Genomic DNA, 18,011 nt, shown 5'->3' with positions numbered 1-18,011 from the left:
TTTGCTCAGTCAGTGGGGGATGTTACAATATTACATTAAAAAGTATTTGACTAGACTGGGAGAGACTCTCACCACTGCAACATCATGTTGAAGCTGGGCAGCATTTCTTTACTAACTACTGCACAATGTGTCAGACACATTATTTACCACATATAACCAATGCAATGGTGACATCATACTGTATATCTGAATATACTTTACAAAACGTGTAAGTGTAAGATAAACTTACTTTGAATCTTTTCCACTTTGGTGGGGTCCAGCATATGTTTGCCCTCGAGCTCTGGAACAACACCATGCCTCCCTGTGACAACTGCATCCTTCCAGTTCTTCAGTCGTGAAGAATTTGTCAAACAGCTGGTGGAACAGGCGACTGCAGTCCTTCTTAGCACTGTGGTGAATGGCTACCTGTTCCAACGAGAACACAGAGTCCACAGCCAGTGAACAAAGATTCCATGATTAACACATTTCACAAAGTTTCTGCTCTTCAAGTGGAAACAGACCATTGTGTGATCTAATTAGGCCTGGTTTACACTGGCAGCCAAACCCAGCCTGAATCAGATCTGTGTCACATTCGGGTTGGAATCTGATTGGTTCCATGTGACCATTTAAGCCAATCGGATTCCAATCTGAATGTGACTCAGATCTGATTTAGGCTGGATTTGACTGCCAGTGTAAAGCAGGCCTAAAGGAAACTTAACTTTCTAGCTCTAACAGATCACAAAGCGTAGTATGGGATATAGTTAAGATAGTTAATCTTCTCACTGTAGTGTGAAATGTATATTGAACATGTTCGTCTACCTCCCAAATTTTTACCTGGACTATAATCGTACCATCAAAAATGTAAAATCCATTATACATTTATACATACCTGGATATAGCTCTTGCACCTCAATGGCCAACACCTAAACTTTTCACATTGGATCTGCCATCTCCATGTCCCCAACCATCTCAACAAGTCCCTGTAGAGCTTGCAGGTGTTCAATGCCTGGAATGAAGAGGAACAAATATTATGACAATCCCAACATATTCAAAGGTTGAGTACAAATAAGTGTTAAATAGCGCTATATTCTGATAACCGTCATTGCTATGCCATTGCTATGGAATATTTATTTTCTCAGTAGCAGGGATTGTCATGTTCAACGGCAACCTTCTCTCCCCATCTCTCCAGTAAACAGAAAATGTAAAGTTTCAAGTGAGACAAAGAAATGAGCTGACATAATTGACAACTGCAACACTATGCTTCATTTTTTGTGAATGGTGGGTGACCCAGCCAGGGTAGGGGATATTTATAACAACACACCCGGGGGTCTAGAGTAACTTAAAGAGATATTCCAATTTCAAAATTACTTTTTGTCATTTTAGCATCTAATCAGGCTTTTGGGAACACCCAGGACAGTTTTTGAATTTCTTCATTCAGTATTTAGATTTAGAAGCAGACACATATCAGTCGCTGATTACAGATGAGCATGGTCATCGCATAATTTCAGAAAAGTATAGTTTTAAGGGTGAATATTAGGGACAGTACAGTGAGCCATCTTAAAAACTTTAATTGAACTGTAACCTTACCTAGATAAACTTCAAAAGGTGGTCAATGGCTTGTCGGGCTGAGAGCTTTCCTGGTCTCGTTGCGGCCTTGAGGTGAGGGTGGCATGTGGTGGATAAGGCAAGATGGAGGACATCTCACTGTCCCATCCTGAAAATACAAGGGTGGGGGGGAAACAAAGACATTTTTACTCAAATCTGTTTACATTTTGGTTTCAAAACCATCCCCTCTTCCATTAGTATTATTCCTTTAATTCCAGCGTACCATTTTCCAGTTCTTCTGTTGTGGATTCAGCATTATGAAGCAGATCTACATGGTCGCCTGTCTGGGCGAGTCCACAGCTTTGTTCAAGGACTTACTGCATGTAGTGAGTAAGTAGGCCACTTCTGCAGCGATGTCATCACCAAACATCAGACTGAAATCCTGTATCTGCAGACAGGATGGAATACAGACAACATGGCATACATTTTAATGGGTTCACCCTATGACCAGGGATGTGATCTGTTTAAAGTCATTTTTCATTTCAGTTTGACTTTAAGGCAAGACAGTTAAAGAGCGACATACCATTCCTGCAATGTCAAGAAATCTTGTAAAGGTGGTGAATATTTCAGAGGACTTCACTGGGTCATGAACCATTGTTTGGCAATGGGTGAAGGTCTGTTTCATCTTCTCCTTGACCATCATCAGTGCGATGCCCTCAAGACACTGGGTTTCTGTTGTTAGCTGAAGAAACCCACTCCCATCTACTGGATTGTAATACTGCTCCTAAAAAACAAGAACGTGTTTTATTTTTTCTCCTTAAAAAACTAAACACATGCCCTTGTCTGGAGAATTGCTAAAATCAAGGTCAACAGGTCTGATATCTGTGACAATCAACTTGTTGGGGTTAGGAGAAAGGTATGTACTTGTAGGGGTTAGGAGAAAGGTATGTTGGGACTTGGGACTAGTTCTGACCAATGGGCCATGGCTTGGAGCAGTGGTTCCTAAACTATTAGCTCAAGTGAAATTATGCCCAGGACCCAAGCTAGTGAAAACAGCAGATCTACAAGCTCACAATGCGGTGCGACGCATTGTGAGCTTGTAGATCTGCTGTTTTCACTAGTTTAGGCCATTTTCACTAACTACTTTTTTATACAAATATAAGGGACCTTAAAAAATGTGTCTGCGACCCACATATGGATCCCGACCCACTGCTTGGGAACAAGTGGCCTAGTAGGCACCCACGCGATTTGCTACAATGTGATGTTGGGTTTAGTTTCTCAAAAACGTTAAGACAGTTTTTACCCCTTACACCAGAGGGCCACTTGTCTTTTTACTGGACCCCCTTGCGATGCCCACCACAGTAGCAAAAATGCACTATAGGCCTATGCACATTAAAAAATTATTTAACATGTGAAATTCTAACTATAATCAAAATCACATACCTGTCAGTGGCTGAGTGTTTCTTCTCTTCTTTTGTCCCTCTGAGGCTTTGTTTTGAAGTGTTTTCACTCTCCATGCAAGAAACCCACTCCCATCTACTGGATTGTAATACTGCTCCTAAAAAACAAGAACGTGTTTTATTTTTTCTCCTTAAAAAACTAAACACATGCCCTTGTCTGGAGAATTGCTAAAATCAAGGTCAACAGGTCTGACATCTGTGGCGATCAACTTGTTGGGGTCAGCATATAGAAAATTTGTTGAAATTTTGTTGAAATCTCACTCTTGTCAAAGTGCCCTAGGGATCGGCCAGGTATGGAAACAAGGCAGTGATTTGCGTAGTCCTCTTTAACACGCCTTGAAGGACTCTTCCTACAGTGTGCACACACACACACACACACACACACACACACACACACACACACACACACACACACACACACACACACACACACACACACACACACACACACACACACACACACACACACACACACACACACACACACGTTATCAATTAATTAAACCAATTTGATTCCAGAAATTAAATTAAATGATCTGACAAATGATGATGGATCAAGCACATGCCTCCTTTGAGTGTCAGATGTGTGTCATTTTGTCTGGCTGGTGTCAGTGGTGTTAACATCAGCTCCACTATAAGATCTAACATCAAAAGTAAACAACACTAAATACAAACTGGTCAAACATTGGCCAAATTGTCAGCTGATATAAGAAAGAGGCAACCAATGTGAAAATAGCAGATCTACAAGCTCACTGCAGTCCAAGTACTTGGTGGGTGGAGGGTCCCCAGTTAAAATGTGAATATTTTGGGAGGTCCCCATGCAGTTCAAATGTGATTATTTTGGGGGCTAACAGTCAACAACAGATTAAAATGTCAAGGTCTCCCCTTAACTCTAACAGTGTACAAATGGAACCAAATTAACCTGTTAGGGGTTGTTTGGTTCCATTTGTACACTCTCTGCTACCATTGAACAACTAGCAAATTGACATTAGCTAGCTAGCTGCAAACAACACATGCTGCTAACATGGAACAATTGCTAACTAATGTTAGCTTATAGCCACACATACTACAGTACACAGCAAAGCACCTATGATAACACAAAACAAAAAAACTGCCACTTCTATCAAAAGGGCATAGTATAAGCTATTCAACACAGTTGGAACATTCAGTTCCTTTAGGATGTACTGTAATAACTTTAGCATCAGTTAGCATTAGCTTTGTATTTGTCTACTGGTTAGCATGGGCCCTTCAGGAAACACCACAGACAAAAACACCACAGACAACATTCTTAACATACATTATCCAGTGGTTAAGTATTGTTTAAATTTCACCTACCAAAAGGAGATATCAATTTAGTCCATGAGAGAGCCTTCTGCCTGCACACTCACTGGCAGTGGCAGTGAGTCACTGAAAGCAATTCAAACAAACCGGTTCAATCCAGTTTCACTCTGCAGGCACATCAAAGCACTGTGTGATGTCACTGGTCTAACCAAGTTTGGGAACTTAACCCTGTAACTGCTGATGCAACAATGCATTGTTTCTCATGTGATGAACAACACTTATGCAAAGATTATATTAGATAATACATTGATTGATAATGATAATAACAATAATTATTACAACTATTATAATTATAATACATACTATAAATAATTGTAATAATATAATTAATAGCCTATAATTATATTAATAAATCCGGATGTTATTTTACATAGGAATGTTATATTAGTTTTATATTAAAAAACACACAGCATCAATTATATATTTTTTCAGATAAAATACACTTATTCTGACTTGATTTTTGACATTGAGTCCGATGTAGTTGGTCCCGTCGCGTGAAAATGCTGGCTGTCCGTCACGTCACACTTTTCCCCAACTCATATCTCTGCCACCGTTGCCCCATGCCAAACTTTGCACACACAGTCCTTGCCTGGCAAACCACAACCTCCACCCCTCCCAGGACCCCCGGAGCTCCAGGGACCCCCTGTTCCAGCTGCCAAAAAGTGCAAAAATTACCAAATGACCACCCCAACAGGGCTGCTCATGGGGAATTCCCGGGGGGCCACCGACTCCGGCTGCTCCAGAACAGATCCAAAAGTGATTGCACCCCCTAGTGGAGCACCCCCTCCACTGCAGCACGCTAAAAAGGCCATAACTCGGCCCCCCAGCAACCGGGGTGACCTGCATTAGGGTTAGGGTACTATGATAAATTGTGTTATATAAAACTTATATGCACATTATTTTGCAAATAAAAGTGAGATGTAGGCATTATGTATGGCATATATGCAAAAAGTCAGACATATATGAGCTATTTATGAGGCATTATATATGACATATATGCATAAGGTCAGACATATATGAGCTATATATGAGACATTATGTATGACATATATGCAAATATATGACCATGACTATGGCATATATGTTGATATATATAAGCCATATATGACACATATATGTTCATATATATCCACATATATGAACATATATTACCATGAATATGGCATATATGCAACATATATGTTTCATATATGTCACATATAATATCATATATGTGCATATATTTCCTTTCCGTGTGGGATGTTCTATGTTGTTTTTGTAAATTAATGCCCTACTTAGTTTGTTGTACAAGAGTGCCACGCAGAAGGCAAAAATAGGTGATCTACATGCACAGCGTGTCAGATCGCAACCAGGTGGTTCAAATGGATATCCTTGCGGTCTCTGTATCTCTAGAGAGTGTTCATGGAACCAATCTCAAGAGTCAAATGAACACTGTATATTGGGGGTCACAAAGATTAAAAAGAAAAGGTTCCATACGGTATGCACACTCTCAGAGTTACAGACCCATAATGGTCTATTTGGACACCTGATGGGCCCTGATAACACGCTGTCAAAGAATGATCTAGTAGCAGTAATAAGAAGATACAAGGAAGATACGTTGAGGCTTTACATTCCCTGAGCATGAAAACCAATGTTGTGATTGGGTGAAAAATCCAGTTACCAGACAGAGTAAGTGCATATAATGGAAGTCCCGCTTTATAGACGTATGTTCTGCATTACGTTGTGACCAGGCTTTTCTCCTCATAGATGAGGAAAGGCTGGGAACGAGACAGGTAGGCTGCTGTTCCTGAACAAACAATTTAGACTATAATAGAAATGACAAAAAGACAAATATTTCAAAAGTATAAACCATTTCAAAAATAAATAAAATCCTGGCTATTCTCAAAGATGAACATTGAATTTACTTTTGAATGAAGCATCTAGGGAAAAGATATATGGAGCCAGAGCAAACCAAAGTTTTGAGGAGCATACATAAATAGTTGTAAATGGTGAGAAGAACATAATTGGGCTTTCTCCAAATATGGAGATTGAGCCCACTAATAAGATTATGTTTGGAGACAACTTTAAGTCAGGAATTACCCGTGCCACTATGACTAAAGCCTCATTTATACTGTCGTGCGACGGTATCGCTGGATGAAAACAACATATTTCCATGCTAACGCCGTGTCACGGCGCAGCGCTTTGTTAGCTCAGAGTAAATTAGGCTTAACTTTCCATCCCTCGGCTGTAGGAATAAAGAACAGCTTAGATACAGGTGCTTATTCAGAGAGTAACTAAGTATCCTAAACCATCATCATTTGCATTCATTTGACTGCATAATGAGGCGCAGGGCCAGGTGGGGAGAGAGAGAGAGAGAAAAAAAAGAAAACAATAATTTAACCAAACAGAAGAGAATCAGATTAAGATATGCAAGCCACGGACTTGCATTTAAATGAATACCCACACAGATAAGCCACACTATAGAATTATTGATGATATTTCCCCCCCGTTTATGCAAATATTTGCATAACCTGACCTTGGATTAGTTAATGTTTCGAGCGGCACCGTGTGTGCATGTATAGTATGTGTACTCGTACTACTATACTGAGTAGTACTCACATTTTTTACTCAAGTAAAAGTAGCAATACCACAATGTAGAAATACTCTTAAATGTGCTTGAGTACAACTCTATTGGCTTCAAAATATACTGCCTAAGTACCTAAAGTAAAAGAATGACCAAAGTTGTCAAAATGTATACAAATCTTTAGTCCACACCAATGCTAGTCGCAACTCCTTGCAACAAAACCGTTGCATGCAACTACTTGCAACCACTTGCAACTACTTGCAACTTCATTTTCCCAACCATGGTGTGGTCTGGCAGGCCAGACTGCACCAGTGCAACAACTAGCGAGTGCCATTTTGGGATAATTTAACGGTTTTGTTGCAAGGAGTAGCGACTAGTTGCATTGGTGTGCACTGGTCTTTAGATCAGCCATTTTCAAATAGCTGAAGTATTTCGTCGTTGTCGGGTGAAAACCTTGTATGTCCAAAACCGTTTGTTTTGTATTTATCATTTTAAAAATTATTTAAACTAGTGAAAACAGCCGATCTACATTGTGTGCTTGTAGATCTGCTGTTTTCACTACCTTTGTGCGACAGCCTTGTATGATGAAGCAGGGCTTTAACTTTGCGAAAAAAATTACAAATTTGAAACTTGGAGATACGAGGTTTCTGCCCGACAGTGACGATATACAGTAAGAATAAACCAGGCTTTAATTGGCCCCCCTGTGTGAGCTGGGAATAGAGGTTCAATCAAAAGCTACTGTAATACTGAACCAGATGGATTTGCTGGCTGTTTTCAGATAGTGGTTGGAGATAATTCCATTACTCTCCATGGTAATACGCTTTCTTGTTTGTCCACTCTGAAGAGTGTTCTTTTTTTTTTTTTTTTTACTTTTAATTTGACGTTATTTCTTTGTTTATGTGGTTTCATTTCTCTCAGTTATACCACACAGGCGACCTTCAGATATGTTACTTATTAAGACACAGAAACAGAGAATAACCACCACCAGCTCGGCTCAATGGAATTGCAAACCCACTCATACTGTGCCTGAATGCAGCAACACACCCACACACTCATAAACACAAACTCATAAAAGGATAATACAGTGTTCTTTTAGCTGGCTTTTACATATTGTTTTACTTTGTTAGTTTTTCACTAAATGATACACAAACTATTCATTGAATGCCAGTGGTGGAAAGTAACTTAGTAGATTTACTTAAGTACTGTAATTAAAGATGGGGTTTGGATCGGTACTTTTGACCCATAAGGTGGCAGCCTCGAGGATGAAACCCAAAATACAAAGGGAATACACCAGTAAGACTCCCTAATCGGGAGATAAGCGACCGTTGGTCGCTTATCTCCACAAATAGGCCAAAAGTTTGTTTTACCAATTATCAAGACATACGGGCAGTTGACAGTTTGCCATGGTTACTCATTGAAGTTGAATCTCCATATATGGAGATAACCTACGCATCACACTAAGTCTGACCTCACCAGCCCATATTTGGGCATGAGCAACTTATGTCTCCATATATGGAGATATGATGACATCACACAGTCCTCAGCCGATGATGTGGCGTGATGTCATACAATACACAAACGAGCCCTACAGTATAAAGGGGCAATTCTTGCCAGGAAAGAAGCATTTCTTCGACTCAGACCTTATCGCCAGGGTTGGCTTATAGCAGCTGTCGGTAGGACCATATATGGATTCTGTTAGTGTGGATCTCCTAACAGGGCATCATCTGGGATACAATCCCTTTTATGCCCATATATGGAGATCCCTAACATAATCCCTTTCATGCCCATATATGGAGATCCCTAACAGAATCCCTTTTATGCCCATATATGGAGATCCCTAACAGCATCCCTTTTATGCCCATATATGGAGATCACTAACAGCTAACAGAATCCCTTTTATGCTCATATATGGAGATCCCTAACAGAATCCCTTTTATGCCCATATATGGAGATCCCTAACAGAATCCCTTTTATGCCCATATATGGAGATCCCTAACAGAATCCCTTTTATGCCCATATATGGAGATCCCTAACAGAATCCCTTTTATGCCCAGTTGGTTGCTAGGGTAAAAAAACATGGTTGCTATGGTAAACAGTTGGTTGCTAGGGTAAACAGTTGGTTGCTAGGGTAAAACCATGGTTGCTAAGGTGGTTGCTAACGTACACTAACAGACCAGCAACAACAGACTGTTGCCACAGCAACGTACACAAAGGTTTGTGTACATATGTGGTGTGATGTCATACTGAAGATATATGACATCACACCGTACACAAACAAAGGTGTGACGTGTGACGGACGGACGGACGGACGGACGGACGGACGGACGGACGGCCGGTGGAGGTTTTCATAGTAAACTGCTCCCTGACGGTCGCAATAATTGCTCATAACAACCACACCAGGGGGTCTAATGAAATACTGTCAACCTCCTAGACACATGAAAACCAGAAACTATGGCACCACCTCTTTTTTTTGAGCGGTGGTCACACTGTCTCCTATACGTGGCCGTGTGTGTGTGTATGCGTGTGTGCGTGTCTGTCTGTATGTAGCCCGAGTCTGTATGTAGCCTGCAATACCTTTAATGACCACACATAGGTGCTGTTGTTCAGGCCAGGCACACTCACTCACACACACGCATGCACGCACACACACACACACACACATGCAGCCTTCAGCGCTCTGTTCACACCGGTGTGATTTTTTTTTTTTTTACAATTTTGAGGTATTTGTATTTACTTGAGTATTTCCAATTTCCAATACTTTTACGTCGACTACAGTACATCGCCGATCTAAATATTGTACTTTTACTTCACTACATTAATTTGAAAACTGTAGTTGTTAGTTACTTTGTAGATTTTGATTATTATTACAAAACATACATTAACCACTTCAGCTCTGTATACATTTCGGCCATTCGAAAATAGACAATCTACAAGCTCGCAATGCGACGCATTATTTTCGGTTCATGACATTGGTAAGATCGTCTATTTTCACTGCTTCTGACCATTTTCGTTTCTGTTTCCTGAAACCTAGCGGTTTAGGAGAAATACGAGGTTTCCGCCCGACAGCGACGACACCGTGTTCCTCTCACCGTCCTGTCCCACAGAACGGCCTTGATAGCCTTGCTGAGGGAGCCTGGGACACCACAGATAATGTACATCCCTCCCCCTGCCCTGCCCCGTGCTGTGCAGCAAGCAAGCCTCCAGCGCTGCCTTATTTCACCGGTGCTGATTCAGAGCACACGGCCATGGAAGAAGTACTCGCGTGTGTTTTACGTAAGTAAAAGTATCAAGACTGCAATGTAGGTATACCCGAAAGTTAAAGTCCGGCATTCAAAATTTACTTGAATACAATTATAAAAGTATTGGCATCAAAATATATTGAGTACCAAAAGTGAAATAGTCATTATGCAGCATCTCCCATTTGACCAGTTTTCAAATGTATAAAATGTGTAAACATCCTTTGCAAATAGCACATTATATAAGCTCACAACGCGTTGCAAAGTGGCGCATTGTGCGAAGTATATATATACACTGTATAATAGGGTGGAAGTTGTTGACGTATGTTTTAACCAGTAACTAAAGTTTTCAAATAGTTGTAGTGGAGTAAAAAGTACAATATTTCCCTCCGAGATGTAGTGGAGTAGAAGTCAATGTACAGAAAATGTGAAATACTCTAGTGACGTCAAAATAAATACCTCAAGATATTACATAAGTACCTCACTTGAGTAAATGTACTGTATGTACTTTTAGTAGTTCCTTTCCACCACTGTCCCGAGCGCTGCGCAGCAACCCTCAAGCACTGCCTTATTTGGGCGTTGCTGATTCAGAGAGCACACGGGGTTGACTTTCGGGCAGGGATTTGAGCTTATACTGTACCTCATATGCCTCAAAAGAAGAAAAAGTTTGATTCCTCTCAAACTTCCCTCGAGGTGGAGACTCAGAGTGAGAACAAAAATGCTGCAAAAACAGTGAATTAGGCCACCTAACTGTACCAGAACCAGAATTAGCCGTGTCTTGTATTTATAGACCTTGAAGCTTTTCAAGAAAGTATCGCAAGAGAGAAAGGAGCTTTCGCTTCATGAATGAGACAGTGACAGGAGAATGTCTGATCGATTCACCGCTAATAAAACACATAGCAGGCTGTACTGAATACTATAGGCTACTGTATACTCTATACATTGCTCCAAAATGTATAACGCTAATGTATGTTGCTTTTTGGCATGTTCTAATGGGAAATACTCCACCGTGGAAGAAAAGGAAGACCTCTATAGGTACATAATAAACTCCGAGCTATTGCTCATACAATAGTTTCGATGGGGACCACACGGAACAAAGCCAAGGGCGACATTTATCTCCCTCTATCCAGAGGATTCTTCAGTCGTACACGGCTAATTAGCATTCTGACGATTCATCTCGAGAACAAACGTCAAAAGGCTGATCTTCTTTATTCACGCCGTGTGTGTGTGTGTGTGTGTGTGTGTGTGTGTGTGTGTGTGTGTGTGTGTGTGTGTGTGTGTGTTCTTGTTTTACTATCTTTGTGAGGACAGTGGTTCCCTATGCGCTAGACACAAAGAGCCTGCTTTGTTATAGGGAACCACTAATGCACATCAAATAATTGACTTAGGAATGCGACAAAACGGAATGCGACAAAAAACAAAGAAATCTCCATGAATTCAAGTCTTCGTGCAGGGTGAGTAATTGATAGGAAAAAAGTCATTTTGGGGGTGAACTATCTCTTTAATGAGTACTGAGTAAGACACAAAGAGCCTGCTTTGTTATAGGGAACCACTAATGCACATCAAATAATTGACTTAGGAATGCGACAAAACGGAATGCGACAAAAAACAAAGAAATCTCCATGAATTCAAGTCTTCGTGCAGGGTGAGTAATTGATAGGAAAAAAGTCATTTTGGGGGTGAACTATCTCTTTAATGAGTACTGCAGCGTTTCAATCGACTTCCTTGTTGGCTTCATTTTCAGGATGGCATGCGTGCCGCCCCCGCCTGGTCAGACCTAAATCACAACGGGTTTTCAGCGGGCTCTCGAGTCTCTCGAGTGCCTCTAAGGCACGTTGGGCGGGCTTGTTGGCTGTGCAAACAGCCAGGGATCAACAGAGAGCTCGACAGGTCCCACAAAGGCTCCGGGGGGGACGAGGGGGGCGGTGACCGACTGGCTGCTTGCCCCAGTCTCTGCCGGGTGCGATCACGCGCCACGCTGGCCTCCTCCATCCTCCACTACCCGGCTCTAGCCAGGAGAATGAGGGGCGAGAGTGGGCAGGAATGAAGTGTGGCGAGGGGGAAAAGAGACTCGATCAATGACTCTCGGCTTCTGTGTTGTTCACGCCACCTCTCTAAGCTGCTTTGGCCCGGGTGGCTTTGAGCTTCTTCTTTTCTTTCTTTCAAAGTGCTGGCTCGCGCCATGCTAAGCTTGGCGCTTTGGGACCGACAGTCAGGCAGGCAGGCAAGCGATGTAAGGAGACTGGGAGAGCGAGAGAGATAGGAGCACAACGGAAAGGGGGACGGTACATAAACCCACGACCGTGAGTGAGAGATGTAGGCAAGGAGCACGAGAACAGAAGATCACAAAACTAGCTCCATTAGCTGAGGGGCATGCGGAACACTGAGCTATACGCCGCCGCCAGACAGGCAGACACCTTGTATCTCCATAGTTCTACTTTGTACCATATGCCGTTGGTTTTCCTTCCGTAGACGAATGCAGCACTTCATCATACGAAAGCGTCACACAAAATAATATAGCGTATGTAGTTATGTATGTGTTAACCATTCTACAAGTCCCGCAATGCAACTCGTTGTGAGATTGTCCATTTATGAAGAAAATAATCACACCCGCCCGCGTGAAGTGAGCTGTGCTCACATCATTTCACACTAGCAAATACTGTTCCTGAAGAATTCTGTCTTATCCATTCATATTATATATTCAGATGTCACGTGAAGCTTGACCAATCCTCAAATCAGAAAAAAGGAAAAATTCAATTTTCTCCATTCTATGTAATGGAGAAATCAAATACCTATTTTCACAATGTGTCGCAATGCGACACATTCTGAGCTTGTAGATCTGCTTGTAGATAGATCTACAAGCTGCTTGTAGATTCAAAAGACATACATTTTAAAGGGACAATCTACATGATGAATACTTTTACTTTTGGTACTTTAAGTACATTTTGATGGCAATAATGTTGTACTTTTATTCAAGTAAATGTTGAATTCTGGACATCTACTTGTAACAGAGTAATTCTACGTAGCAGTATTGACACTTTTACTTAAACAAAGAATGTGAATACCTTTTTCCACCACATACAAGGTTTCCCATCCACCAGCCACAAAGCATAAGACACACCTTCCTAACCCATAAGCCCTCCTGGCAAAAGCCTCCCCAGTGTGCATAATTTGATCTGGAATCCGTGCATATAGCATTCCCTGTGCATATGGGCACGGATAACAACCACCGGCTCTCTCTCCCCTATAAGCTCTGTCCAGCCACATCGCTTGCGTTTGCTCTCCTCGCCGTTCGTTGGCCGATGCTGATGAGACTGGATAACAGGCCGCTCTCCTCGTTTGAGTGGAGGACGAGCTAACCGCCTCTCCCTCTCTGCGTCTTGTGTTTGCAGCCTATTATAGGGCATAGCAGTGGCGGCCATTTTCTGGTTCCATTGTTCCAGACCCCATTCATTTTTTCCATAGATATTTCCACTATATACAGTATAACTAGTAAGATGCCTCGGCGACAAAGTCGCACCACACTGATGTGGACATCAGGTATGTGGACATCAGGGATCTCCATCTATGGGCATAGAAGGGATTTGTTCCCCCTGGCATCCCAGGGATCTCTCTAACAGGGCTTCTCTCTAACGGGGCATAATATTGATGACATCAGGGAACTCCATATATGGGCATAAAGGGATTCTGTTAGTGTGACATCACAGTGAAGCCAGAGTGTGACGTCAGAGCGGCAAACCCATTCTGGTAGAGTGGTTCCCCTGACATCACAGTGACATCAGAGCGGCAAACCCTAGATCGTAAAAATGTGTACACGTCTACACGGACGGACGGACACGGACAAGCTGTGACGTTTCTCGTAGTAAACTGCAATCAATACTTTTAAGCCTATAGTATCCAGCCATCCAGGATCCTTGTGTATCATGACCAAAAATGATTTGATGCTGTGAAGAAATATATATATATATTATAATACCAAATACCCTTTGTTTTTTATTATCATTATTTTTCTTCTTTAAACATAATCAAATATTTTATGGTCATGAATCACCAGGATCCTGGATGGCTTGTTTCTAGGCTTAAAATGATTGATATAAATATTTTAGGAAATCTCTATGGGAAAAATGAAAGGGGTCTGTCCCTCTCCCTTTTTTCTCTCTCCCTCTCTCCCCCAGCCATCTCAAAGGATTATATTAGGCACGGAGAGTGTTGAAAGCTGTGGTGTGTGTGTGTGTGTGTGTGTGTGTGTGTGTGTGTGTGTGTGTGTGTGTGTGTGTGTGTGTGTGTGTGTGTGTGTGTGTGTGTGTGTGTGTGTGTGTGTGTGTGTGTGTACTAAAAAAATGGCAGGGGTTGAGAAGACAGAGACCGTGGGGACTTATGCGATATGGACATTGAAATTCACTCGGAAGTCAAAGCCGACAAAATAAGATGGAACCCCTGTGTCAGTCAGTGGTGAGCAGTGCATTTGATACTTGTACTTCAATGAGTTTTTTGAGTATCTGTACTGTAGTGGACATTTCAAAGACAAATATTGTACTTTTGAAACTTTGTGGAAGGGAAAAAATAGAAATCTTACCCAGTGTGAAGTGAGTGAGGTACGCTCAGAAAATGTTGTGGGAAAGATTATAATACAGCAATGCATTGATATCAAAACGAACATGTACTTTATATTATTAAGTAGTCATAATGTTAGACCAGCAGTATCTATACACTTTGACCACCGGCTTCGACTGCTCTCTTCGCATTCAATCCGACTTTTTCACCATTTCTCAGACGTTTGAATGCAGAGAATATGCACTGGGTATCCACCGTGGATACTTTGAAGTACGCATGCGCCGATATCTCTCGCCTTGAATATTAGTCCCCTCAGGGGAATCGAACCCAAACCGTGGGTTTGTTGCATCCGTGCTCTACTGACTGAGCTAATGAACGGATGAAGTGACTCCTTTTTTGTGCATTTATCTATGACGTGGATATCTATGACGTGGATAGTGGGGTAGATGTTGATAGTGAGGGACTGAATATTTACTATTCTGTCCATAACGGCACATAACTCGGTAACGCGGCTGAGTGGGATTGGGCGCCGTTCGCACCGCTCGTCGCGGCAACTCGGCTCGCTAGCGCTCGCCTCGGTGGCGACTCACGGGGCTCATCGGCGCCCAATACCGCGCCGCTCCGTCGGGGTCAGTGGCGTGGAGCATTACACTGGGGAACAGAGCACACTTGGCATCTGGTTCGAGGCTGGGAGTCACCTCAGGTTTTATTTTTGCGCTCCTCTGAGGTTGACCACTAGATGTCGACATTTTACTACTAATATCTCTGCATTGGTGAGTTATTGGATACTGAATATCCAAGTATCCTGGATACTTTCTGCATTGAAGAGTCTGAAAGCACGTGAATATTTCGCATTAAGTGCGTTGATATCATTAGAAGCAGGTGCTTTGACTCAAGTACTGGAAGTTGAGTGTGTTGTCCACCGCTAGCCTCGCAAGCCATCCCGAGCTACGTCATCACCAATGTGCTTCCTTTCTCGGTCTGGTGTCCCTCCCATCGAGCCTCTTTATTAGAACTTTGGTTTCTAATTTCCAATCAAAAGGCTGCATTTTGAGCGAACCCGCCGAACACCGCTCCTGGTTGGTCGAGCGGCTGCTACAGCTCTCGCATTTTGTAAACAAACATGGCAGACCCCATGTCCGACACAAGTTCACAAATCGCAAATAAAAGCTGCATTAAGCGAAGTTTTATCTGAAATCAACGGCATCTCATAACTTAAAAACGAACGAACAGTTTGCACCTTTGGAATTTCTGTCTGGAAAAGACGTATTTGATGTTCTCCCGACGATGTTTTGATGCACTGATGACTACTGACTGGACCTGTCAGTCAAAGTGAGTAACTACGTCATCGCGTAATGCGTTGTCTATGGAGAACTGTTGCGAGGCTAGACCACTGCTGCATGCCTGCCTTGTGTGTGTCTGCTCTCCCCTGGCTCAGAATGTCCAGCAGCCACAGCCTAGAAAGAGCATCACGCTGCAAGGGTGCTGGGCCCGTTCAAGAAAAAAAAAGTAAAGAAAAAAGAAAGCAGCCTAGACGTCATTATAAACAACTGACACGACAGAGATAATGAATGGATGCGGTCCCGTAATTCCAGCCTCGCCTCTCCCCCGCCGTTATAATTAAACAAATCAATCAGCAAGTAATGTGCACTCCAAAACAGTTGACTGAATGTCAGCTAATGTGATTCACTATGAGCTCCCAGCAGGGGATGATTTCAAGATCCTCTGGTCTGGAAAGACACTTTTCTTTTTTCCCCTGCCAAAACACGCAGTAGTAAAGAAGTGAAAATTAAATTGCATCCTTCTTTCGATTCATCTGAAAGTTAAGCGGTTCCCCCATCATCGTCATTTCCAGAGGTTTCTTGTAATTAGCTTCCCAGACTTAATTAAGCTTTAGAATCTTACGTATATGGGCGGCAGCGAGCGAGTGAGCGCGGGAATACTAGTCAGGAGATATGCTCTGCACGAAGAGTGCTTACTTTGTAGGGAGTTTAAGACAGAACATTGAGGTCAGAGCGGGGGCGTTCCTGGAATGATAATTAGCACATTTATAAGGGCTTAGTGACAATCATCTGTCGGGTGGAAACCGTTACTCCAAATACAAATTTGACCTGTGTTCCAGTGAAAGTAGTAGCAGATCTACAAGCTCACGACGTTGATTAAGTGGGGCATTCACTTCTGGAAAGTGGAAATATGGAGAGGGGATACCGTACTTGGTTTCAGCCTGACAGTGATTATAATGTCTCTGAAACCTCATATATCCAAAACTATCACTTTTCATGATGCAAACTTTTAAAAAATCGCTCCCGTGCGAAGTGACTTCGCATGGTATCCATGGTCCGTGACATCAGCTGTGGTAATGTCCGTTTCTGCGTACTTTCTATGGCGTTAGTCTCGTGTGACGTCAGTCTCGTACTACGGACATAGGGACACATGATTTCATACTAGGAATATAGAGACACACAAAGCCAGACGTAGGAGCGATTAGCACCGCTCAAAAATAGCAAATGTAGCAGATCTACCAGCTCGAGCTTGTGGATCTGCTACTTTTGATGCTTTTGTGCTGTAGTGTGATCAAGTAGGTTATTATTTAAAAAATCACACCCAATGTGAAGTGAGCGGTGGTCGTGCTTGCATAACGTCTTCAGACTAGGATTTGAGTCTAGGATGTACAGGGTATGCTACACACACACGTTTTGCTATGGCAAAAAAAGGCTACAGACATACGACATATGACATCACTAGACAAACATGATGCTACGTACACACATTTTACTATGGCAAAACGCTGAGGAAAAAGGCTACAGACACACGCACAGCCACTCTATGGAGCGGTTTACCACTGCTCAAAAAAAAACACAAAAAGTCAAAATATGGAGATACAGCAAGAGGTTTGTGCCTGACAGCTCCATCCATCCATCCATCCATCCATCCATATATTTTAGTTCCACATAATCCCGCCATTAAAATTCACATCACGACAGGTCACTACCAGACGAAGGGACCGGGGGTGGAGGGTGACGTCTCGTCTCGTCCTGCAGGTACATGTTGTCACACACGCTGGGCTCCATAATTGCACGGTGACCCGTTGACTGGGGAGGGGTCAAATGACATCAGTGGAGGATGCAGCTGCCACGGTATAAAGACACCTGAACGCAGACTCTCACACGCTCCATGTCGGCTTTAATGCTCCCATCTGCATGCAAAGCGTGGCCGCTCCTCACACGGCCACTTAGCCCTGTTTCCAACAACGGCCCCTGTTGTTTTTTTCCCGTCAATTTGAACCAAATAGCGGTGACGTGCTATATCGTTGCCGTCAGGGCAGAAACCTTG

At 42.5% G+C, this 18,011-nt stretch overlaps 1 protein-coding gene and 1 long non-coding RNA gene across 2 annotated transcripts in view; both read right to left on the bottom strand.

The window, feature by feature from the left end:
- The window catches only part of alk (ALK receptor tyrosine kinase), a gene marked incomplete at both ends in the record, with an annotated part of 854,498 nt that overhangs the window by 729,998 nt on the left and 106,489 nt on the right, over positions 1-18,011 (bottom strand). The gene's annotated exons all lie outside the window — the stretch shown is intronic.
- Positions 922-1,945, bottom strand: LOC308306298. Its single transcript, XR_013963147.1, has 3 exons — positions 1,808-1,945; positions 1,567-1,693; positions 922-985 (listed from the first exon to the last, which is right to left on the bottom strand). It is a non-coding gene; the product is annotated as an uncharacterized lncRNA (long non-coding RNA).

This window comes from Nannobrachium achirus (genome assembly GCF_963921795.1).
Source record: "Nannobrachium achirus genome assembly, chromosome: 20".
NCBI classification, from domain to species: domain Eukaryota; kingdom Metazoa; phylum Chordata; class Actinopteri; order Myctophiformes; family Myctophidae; genus Nannobrachium; species Nannobrachium achirus.
Note: the sequence above shows the minus strand (reverse complement) of the source record. Positions and strands in the feature narration are given on the sequence as shown.